We start from the raw sequence: 9,155 nt of genomic DNA, 5'->3' as shown, positions 1-9,155 counted from the left end.
AATAGGTCTACCAAAATCTACTCATGGCAGAACAATAAACATGTTAACTTTCATACTTGGTGATAATGGTAGGAGAATTTCCATGTTAAACCTACACATTTAAGTTCAATCAGTTCTATTCAATTGTTGAATAAGGCAAGGTGAATACCAGAGGCAGTACTTTATTTTACATTGACACTTAATGGCACTTTTATTATGGTAATTTAACAAGCGCCACTAGGCACAATTTAGTACCAATTGTGTTGAATTGTAAGAATATTGAATTTGTGTGGTAAACTCCAGTGGAAACAGTGCCGTAAAATAAAGTGTTAGCAGTGCTATTAGATGGCCATAACATCCCTGTGGATAGTAGTCAGATCTCTAGAGATGCACTAGAACAATTACAGGTTTAATCAAAACAACTGGACAAATCTCCAAGTTTAACCTTTTATTGCAATATTGTGTGCAGAAAAAAAAAAAAAAAAATCTCCTGTTGAACTTCTAGCTTTTCTGCTGGTTGGATGCTGGGGCGGCGTCATAATTCCCTTCCGTCCGGTTCTTATGGGAGAGAAAATATGAAAAATGTATTGAGTCGCTACAAATAATGTCATCCATTGGAAATGATCGACAAACATGAAATCAAGCAATAACAGCGCAACCACTCGGTTTTCCCAGGCTGTCTCCCGTCCCAGCACTAACCAGGCACGTCCCTGGCCACAAGCAAAAAAAAAAAATGTTTAACCCAGTTCTCTCCCCGAATTACCTCCCTTGGCTCATCTCTTTAACTTCTCAATGGGCTCGGAAGAGGCGACGGTCGAGTCATGCGTCCTCCGAGACATGACCCGCCCGGCCCCCTACTTACCACACTGCTCGCTTAACCCAGATGTCAGCCTCAATGTGTGGGAGGAAAAACTGTTAGACTGAAAACCAGAGTCAGCTTGTCACAAGGAGTCACTAGAGCATGATGAGTCAAGGAGAACCCCACCAGCCAAACCCTCCCCTACCACGGACGGCGCTGGGCCAATTGTGCGCAGTCCTATGGGGCTCCCGGTCACAGCCGGTTGTGACACAGCATGGGATCAAACCTCAGTGCTTTTGACCACTGCGCCATCCAGGAACCCGCAACCACACCATTTAAACTAACATGTTTGAGAATAGTTCAACCAACCTGCAGATCCATTTCCTTGCTTTAGAATAGACCACATCCTTGTTTTAGGATGGACCAGAGGCGCCCCTGCTCAGGTTTGAACAGACATCAGTCTCTTCAATTAACCTGCAACAAAAGAAAAACATAAGTCAACAACTTCCACTAACAATGAAGCAACATTGTCAAAAATCGGGGGGGGGGGGGGGTCTGGGTGTGCACTCTCCCCCTCCCCCTAAAAAAGAAATCTTGACAATCCCCAAAAATATTTCCATTTGTTTAATATGAGCACTTAAGAGATTAAAGGCTTCAAAAAGGTAAACAATGTCTTAGCAACATTAAATCAATTCAGACTAGTGTTTGCCCTTTGGTGCAATGACTAAAAGGCTTCCATCTAGCCCCTCTGCAGGTAGCTTACCATATGTTAAACCAGGAGCAGCTCCTCAGCCTCCTACAATCACTCGAGGCCCCTGCAGTAAGAGAGAAACAATGAGCTCGAAGCTAGGAATTTGGGAAAGTTATCCTAAGACACTACTACACAAATAACTGTAGATATGAGTGCTAAACTACAGGGATGTAGAGGACTTGAAAGTGTAAAAAAAAAAACAAAAAAAAGAGATTAGGCTTTTTGGAATTTAAAGTACAGAAACTATAGTACATGCATGCACTAGATGTAAATGACTGATTGTATAAAATGTTAAAAGAACTTGTGCCAATTAATGTCAGACATTACAAATCTTAAAAAAGTAAATTTTGACATAGTTAGGTATGTAGGCTACGTCACTTTATAGCAAAAATTTTTGTAACTCCCGAGGGAACAGGCAAACGCTTAAGAGCCATGACACCAATCATGCAAAAACATGAGGACTGAAAACAGTTACAAAGCAAGGTAAGCTTGACTTGGTTGACACTGGAAAAGTATTGTTATAGCAAACCCCCAAAACGTCAGGAGTTGCACCTATGAAGACGCTTTCACCTTATACATCATGATGGGCATTTGCGACGTCGGTCTTGCAGAACGAGTTTGGAAAAGGCATTGCCCTTCCAGTAGAGACCCTGAGGCCCTGGAGGGTAGTTCTGGCATCACACTCTGAAGGGGATACGGAGAAGCAGACTGGCCACTCAAAGAGGAGACTCCCAAGGGGAAATGGATCACAGTGCAGACAGACACACTCGACAGCCCTAGGGCTGATTTCACTGCTCATGGTAGTTCTCTACACAAGACGCTTAGTCCAAGATATCCAACACTAAGTTTGCTGCATGACACACCGTTTACATACAAACTGCTACACCAAGGAGGTTGGCACAGTCCTTGTGAACTGAACCCTTTACGATTGGCTGGCTGGTCACTGGCTTGAGAATGTCACTGATATAAGACAGGAGGTTTGATGATACTTTGAAGCATGAAATGCGCTAGGGCTGTCCCCGACAAAAAAATAGATATAAAATTGGTCGACCGAGAGTAGTCTGTTCTTTTGACTAATCAATAGGTCAAAATAAAAAATGTGTATTTTCCCATATATAGACATCCTGTGTTTTAATCAAATCAACTATATGCACTGAGCTTGTCTGATGCTTTAAGCACACTGTTGGATGAAATAATTAAGACAAATGACTAGAGGGACTCCGACCACAATTGATGTGATTGTGCCGGGCGGGGCTCCGACTCGTTGCGCTCTATAAAAAAAAAGAAAAAGTGGAAAAAAAGACCGTTTGACGAGCACCCGTTGTGTCCACCTCCCTGCTGCAGCGACCACCACAGAACAGTGTTTAGCGCACTCTCCGTGTTGCTGAAGCAGCAACATAATTACAGCTATTTCTGAATGAAAAGTTCAGTTACCCAAATGTTTAGGAAAAACATTCCCCATTCCCTCAACCCTTGCTCTCTTTACGTGACACACGTAGGCCTATGCATCGCATGCACGTGACCAATGGGGCATGACCTATAGCATATCATAATCACATCAATAAATTGGTTCGAAACTCCGAAGTCCGTAACACGTGTGACAGCAAAATGGATGCAGAGCGCGTGACAAATTAACTCAAAACATGAATGTTTACTGGTTGCTCAGGTAAAAGGGGAAGTCAGATGTGTGGAATAACTGAATAGTTGTGGAAAATCTTGGCGATCAGGAAAAGGAATGGAACGAGCAAGCGCTGGGTGCATATTATGTGTGCCAAACAGGCGCGGGTAGATTCCACATCATTTCTGACCGTTTGGAAAAATGTAAACACTAAAACCAATATGCATACCGAAAGTATTGTTTTTGTAAAGCCTTTTACAGCAAGACTAAAAACAGTCGCATGCATTTGTGAATGCAATTGCCGAAATAGAGCAGTTTATTTAATGTTTAGTCTAATTATTCAACGGTCGCTTTAAAAAAAAAAAAAAAAAACGAATTTAAAAAATACGCTTCATTGCATTTAAAATCAGAATGACTCGTATGCTGTGTGATGACATGAACAAATTAATGATTGGTACAGTAGCGTATATAACTATTGAAATATAGACCCAAGTAAATTACGGTATTAAGACGAAGCAGGATGCACTCTTAGGCTTACAGCTTGATGGTGGTTATACAAGGCTGTTATACTAAGCCGAATGATAATGACATTACTTATTATAATCATCATAATAATATCAACAAAAAGGAGGGTTATTATACATCATTTGACAATTTGGAACAATGTATACACTAAATAATACCAAAGGCTGTTCTAACAAAAAGTGTAATGCCTTTATTACAGCATAGCAAAGATTAAAAACAGCCGAATTTGTGAAATTGCTTATTCCAGGCTTGGTGCTCACAGAATCAGTAGGCTATTATTCAAACAGGCTACAGAAGCATGATCTGTCATGCACGTACGTACGTACGTACACTACCGTTCAAAAGTTTGCGGTCGCTTTGAAATGTCCTTTTGTGTGTGTGAGATATATCTATCTATCTATCTATCTATCTATCTATATAAGCTAAGACACAATTAGGCTATTGATTAAAGACCTAATTAAGTTGGGGTTTCCTCTCACTTTTCATAGACAATTATGGCAAGGGCTGTTTTGTCACCTTCCTCTGCTGCATTTTTCCTCAACACCAATATGTTTAACTTCTCTATTATGTACAAAGCAACATGGTCTAGGAAAAGGCGGCAATTCAACAATTGCACACACTGTATATGGACTTTCCTATTGTGTTTGTGTACGTTTGTTTATTCCATGTGTAACTCTGTTATTGATTGTGTCGCACTGCTTTGCTTCATCTTGGCCAGGTCGCAGTTGTAAATGAGGACTTTAACCTGGCCTACCTGGTTAAATAAATCAAATAAAAACAGAGCACTGATATTTCAAAACCGCTGACAGCGACCGCTTGCAAACGAGGGAGAAAGCTCATTTGTTAAAAAAATATTATTTTAGTGTTGCACCATTGTCCTTAACCGTATACAATTTCAGTAGCACATGTCTTAGAGTGATAACTGAGCCATCACCACGGGCCCTCCACAATGAATTAGTCCACTTAGACAGGTGTCTTGTACACCATTAACTTATTTTTCTTTGCTACCGCTCAACTAAAGAAATCTCGGTCAATATACACGGTCTATCGACCAAACTAAATCGACGACATGGGGTCAGCCCTAAAATGCACAAGGGAAGAAAAAAAAAAAAAACAGGCTGCCATTTTTGGACGGAGTCATAGGTCTTTCCAAAGCACAGGAAAGAGAAACAGTGCCTTCTTGTGTACGGTAGTTGCCACACTATAGTATCACGTAAGGTGACCAAGTGCTCTTTATGAATATCTAGGTTGTGAATGACCCAGATAGACCCCAAACCCAGTCCCCAGACTGTCCACCCGCCCAAGAATAGCTCAGTGGATTAACGCTTGAAAATGACACGTTCTAGTTGACCTTTGGTGTATTGCTAAGTTACATTCTACAAAAGTAGAGGCTGTTCCCAGCCTAGACTCAGTTGTCAAGTAGAAAATAAAAATCAACAAGCTCATGTTGGTCATTTCCATTACTATCTCATCACAGTAAATAAATGAAAACTGGCTGTCACAAAAACAGTCATAAGTCAAACTAAAACCTTCCTAAATTACCTAGGGGAGCAACTGAAAACGTGTAAGATCCCATAATGATGAACCGCACAACCAAGAAAATCTGGAAATTGGAGGTTGCCGATCACATATGCATCCCCCCAAAAAACTGGGCTAGTGGCGTGTGACAAGACAGGCAGGAAAGATGACTGAAAGAGCCCAAATACTAGTACAATTCATCACTCCCCATTATTTCTGCATTGAAAATGCAGTGGCTGTGTCCAAACACCTATACTTTCACCCTAAAACAGTAGGCCGCATGAGTATGCGGAAAAATAGAAGTTTAATAGTATGCAACATTTTGAAAATCGAGCACACTTTAAATCCAGGGTGTCATACTCATTCTGGCTTTGACATTAGCTGATCACTTAGATATGTGGATGAGCTACCAAAATCAACAAATAGCAAACGCAATCTCGCATGACGCATTCCCGGTATACAAAAATATGTGTTACAGTGTGTGAATTTCTTTAAATGCCAGGATGTTCCACTAATTTCTGCCCTTCATCTAGTAGAATTCATTGCACACTTCCACAATGCATTGAAACAGGGGGACTGAGTGATGGGCTATAGTTCTCATCCAGTAGCCAAACAAAAAACTAGGCTACTTAAATTGGGACGATTCAGCAACGTTCAAATGTAGGCAAAGTAGTTTTTGTTCTCCTTAAATTGAGTATTTTGTGCACAAATGTGTTTACATCCCTGTTAGTGAGCATTTCTCCTTTGCCAAGATAATCCATCCACCTGACAGGTGTGGCATATCAAGATGATTAAACAGCATGATCATTACACGGGTGCACCTGATATAATCTGCAGTTATATCAGATGCCGCAAGTGTTGAGAGAGTGTGCAATTGGCATGCTGACTGCAGGGATGTCCACCAGAGATTTGAATGTTCATTTCTTTACCATAAACTGCCTCCAAAGTAGTTGTAGGAAAAGTGCAGTACATCCAACCGGCCTCACAACCCCAGACCACGTGTAACCACGCCAGCCCAGGACATCCACGTCAGGCTTCTAATGCAGGAATGTTTAAGACCAGCCACCCGGAGAGCAGATAAACTCAGGAGTATTTCTCGGTCTGTAATAAAGCCCTTTTGTGGGGGGGTATTGGCTGGGCCTGGCTCCCCAGTGGGTGGGTCTATGTCCTCCCAGGGCCACCCATGGCTGCGCCCCTGCCCAGTCATGTGAAATCCATAGATTGCCTAATGAACTTATTTCAATTGACTGATTTCCTTATATGAACTGTAACTCAGTAAAATCATTTAAATTGTTGCATTTATATTTCTCACAGCCCTTTGGTTTCACTAATAAATATGCTGAAATTGAACCAAAGTTTGTTTGTCCTTTTGAAAATAGGATAAATGGCTTATGGTATAGGTCGAATGTGGTAGTCTGCCTATAACCATCCTGAGTAGGCATATTACGCCATTTCTGTTCAGAGAAATGTATCAAATATGAGCCATTGTCAGGCTGGAAAACCCCACCCGGCCCCGGCCCACCTACTCAGCCAGTCACGAGCCACTACTGTGTTGCGGCTGTGGCATACCGCATACTTTTTACTAAACGGTACGTGCTAAATAGTATGCGACGAGGAGTACATAGTATGCAGTTTAAGTATATAGTATGCTAGTATGGGTATTAGGACACAGCAAGTCTAAACCTCTGATAAAATGCGTTGACAATTACTCGTTAGGGGTCCTTAATTTCCAACTTTGCAGTGATATTGAATCGACTGGGCAAATATCACTTGCCAGTGTTGCACTGTAGACTTCCAAAAAAGCCAGTCCACTTAGAGCACACGTCAAGTCGAGATGAACAATTTGGTCACCAGGATGATTCACATTCCCAGACACACACACACAAAAAAAATAAAAAATCTAGAGCTGAATATTGCTCGAGTCAAAGCTACCGTTTCTGTATTGAAAATAACTAGTCCGACTTGAGTCAGAGTCCTGTGCTCAAGTACTACGATACACCTTAGCTGCAACATTTTAGCCTAGGTCTACATGATTTCAGCTACTGTATGAAGGTTTGCAATATAGGCAAAGTAAATTCTGTTCTAATATTAGGCAAACATTGGACAAGCTTCACGAATTGCTTCCTCTATTACTTGATGAAACAGGAGGCCAAGATCAACAGTAAAGCTCCCCCCACCAACAACCAAAAGTCCCTTCTACAGGGCCAAGGAACCAAATAATGAAATGTAAAAAAACAACTGCCAGTAAACCCCTTCCCCATTGCACTTGTCATTACAGCTTGAAATAAGTCTGCAAAAGGAGTTGTGTTGATTGAACCAACATCAAGTTGTGGGTGTACACCACCATACACTATTTGTTGAGCCAGTGACACAGCAGTCCATATACAGTTTGTTTCATACAGAGACCAGCTTCAGTCAGAAACGGAAGGAAAAATACCAGATACTGCACAGGCTAAAAACACATTGCCACACGTTCACATACGGAGGGAGGAACGAGTACTGCACTGTGATTCCATTTTTCCAGAAGTGTGATGCCAGAACCCCTGTATTGTCACATCACGTCAGGTGACAGAGGAAGGTAGAGCAGTAATGTTTGGCATTTAAACAAATCATTAACAGGAAAACTTACCTTTTTAGTGGCTCTGTAAGCATACCTCTCGCTGCACACAAGTCCAGGCTCTACTGTCCACTGACTTCTGCAGAACTACTGATCCTCAACGTAACCAACTGCCGGAGCCTTTACTTGGAGCCTCTACTGTGGAATGGGGCAGGCTGGCTGTTGGACTTTATTGCACAGCTACTGCACGCCCATGCACTCAAGACACTTGACAAAGACAAGCTTCTCGCTCCTTATAGGTACGCAGGTCTCCTCAGTCTGCTGAAGGGTGACGGGGAATAAGGGGAAGTTCTACCATAGACTTCCATCGGTTATACAAGTCTGACAACTATTTCAGAGTACTTCAATAATCCACATAAAGCCAGGACAACACAAACAAAACCAACTAAGGGGTGATCTACATTCCCACTACAGGTGCATAAACAAAGCTAGCTACATTTATTTTAACCATTAGTTTGTGTCCTGATCTGTGATTCCATCTGCGAACAGTATGATATGGCTGCGTTTAGGCAGGCAGCCCAATTCTTAAAACTTCACCACCCACTAATTAGTCTTTTGACCAATCAGATGAGCTCTGAAAAGATCTGATGCGATTGGTCGAAAGAGTAATTAGTGGGGAAAACATCAGAATTGGGCTGCCTGTAAACAAAGGCCAAAAGGCTCAAATAAAGCAACCGTGGTCATTTCCTTTGTTAACATAAGATCACCAGAGATTGAGTTGAAATTTCATTTAAAATGTCTGATCTTTCTTTCCCAGTACATTGCTACTTCTAGGCCTAGATCCCACCGAGTTGACAGTAGGTCAACATGAGTATAGCAAGTTGACCAACTTGGTGAGTAGTCCAGGAAGAGCTGACTAAAAGAGTTCACCTAGAAACATACACCCTAAGAAACACTGCCAGATCCAGCCTTCTTGTTATTCAGCCATTCTGGCAAACTGGCTTCATTCATTGTCTTCCAAATCGCCTAGACACGTTGACAACACCCAGTTAGAATATTAGATGGGGTGTCAGTTCCGATTTCAGTCACAGTGGGTTGCCATTTACTGTTCTGTTAATCAAACAACAATTTCACCAACTGGTATCCTGTTACATTACTGAAAACTGCTGAAAACTCTTCAATAAGGCAAGACTCTTCATCAGGTTGGTCTGTGTAAGACAAGTCACGGGAGTAAACTGTATTAAGTGCGACTCAGTTAGGCCTAGGACTTCTTGTTTTAGAAATGTCTCCTTACACACGGCAATCTTTAAAGTGGCCAAACCTGTCAAAAAAGAAATGTACACAAAACAAACATACAGGAACAACATTGAATGTTTTATGGTTTACATTACTTTTGTTAAGGTATCCA

At 41.5% G+C, this 9,155-nt stretch overlaps 1 protein-coding gene across 1 annotated transcript in view; it reads right to left on the bottom strand.

Annotated features, from left to right (window-relative positions):
• Nucleotides 1-414: 414 nt before the first annotated feature.
• Nucleotides 415-9,155, bottom strand: part of sfpq (splicing factor proline/glutamine rich (polypyrimidine tract binding protein associated)) — a 33,646-nt gene continuing 24,905 nt past the window's right edge. The window contains exons 10-12 of the transcript XR_006762322.2: nt 1,542-1,593; nt 1,148-1,252; nt 415-537 (exon numbers count right to left, since the gene is read on the bottom strand). The gene's annotated coding sequence lies outside the window, so the exon portion shown is untranslated. The remainder of the gene's footprint in view (nt 538-1,147; nt 1,253-1,541; nt 1,594-9,155) is intronic.

Source organism: Salmo salar, chromosome 27, assembly GCF_965601325.2.
Source record: "Salmo salar chromosome 27, fSalSal1, whole genome shotgun sequence".
Taxonomy (NCBI): domain Eukaryota; kingdom Metazoa; phylum Chordata; class Actinopteri; order Salmoniformes; family Salmonidae; genus Salmo; species Salmo salar.
This window is presented reverse-complemented; position numbering and strand designations above follow the sequence as displayed.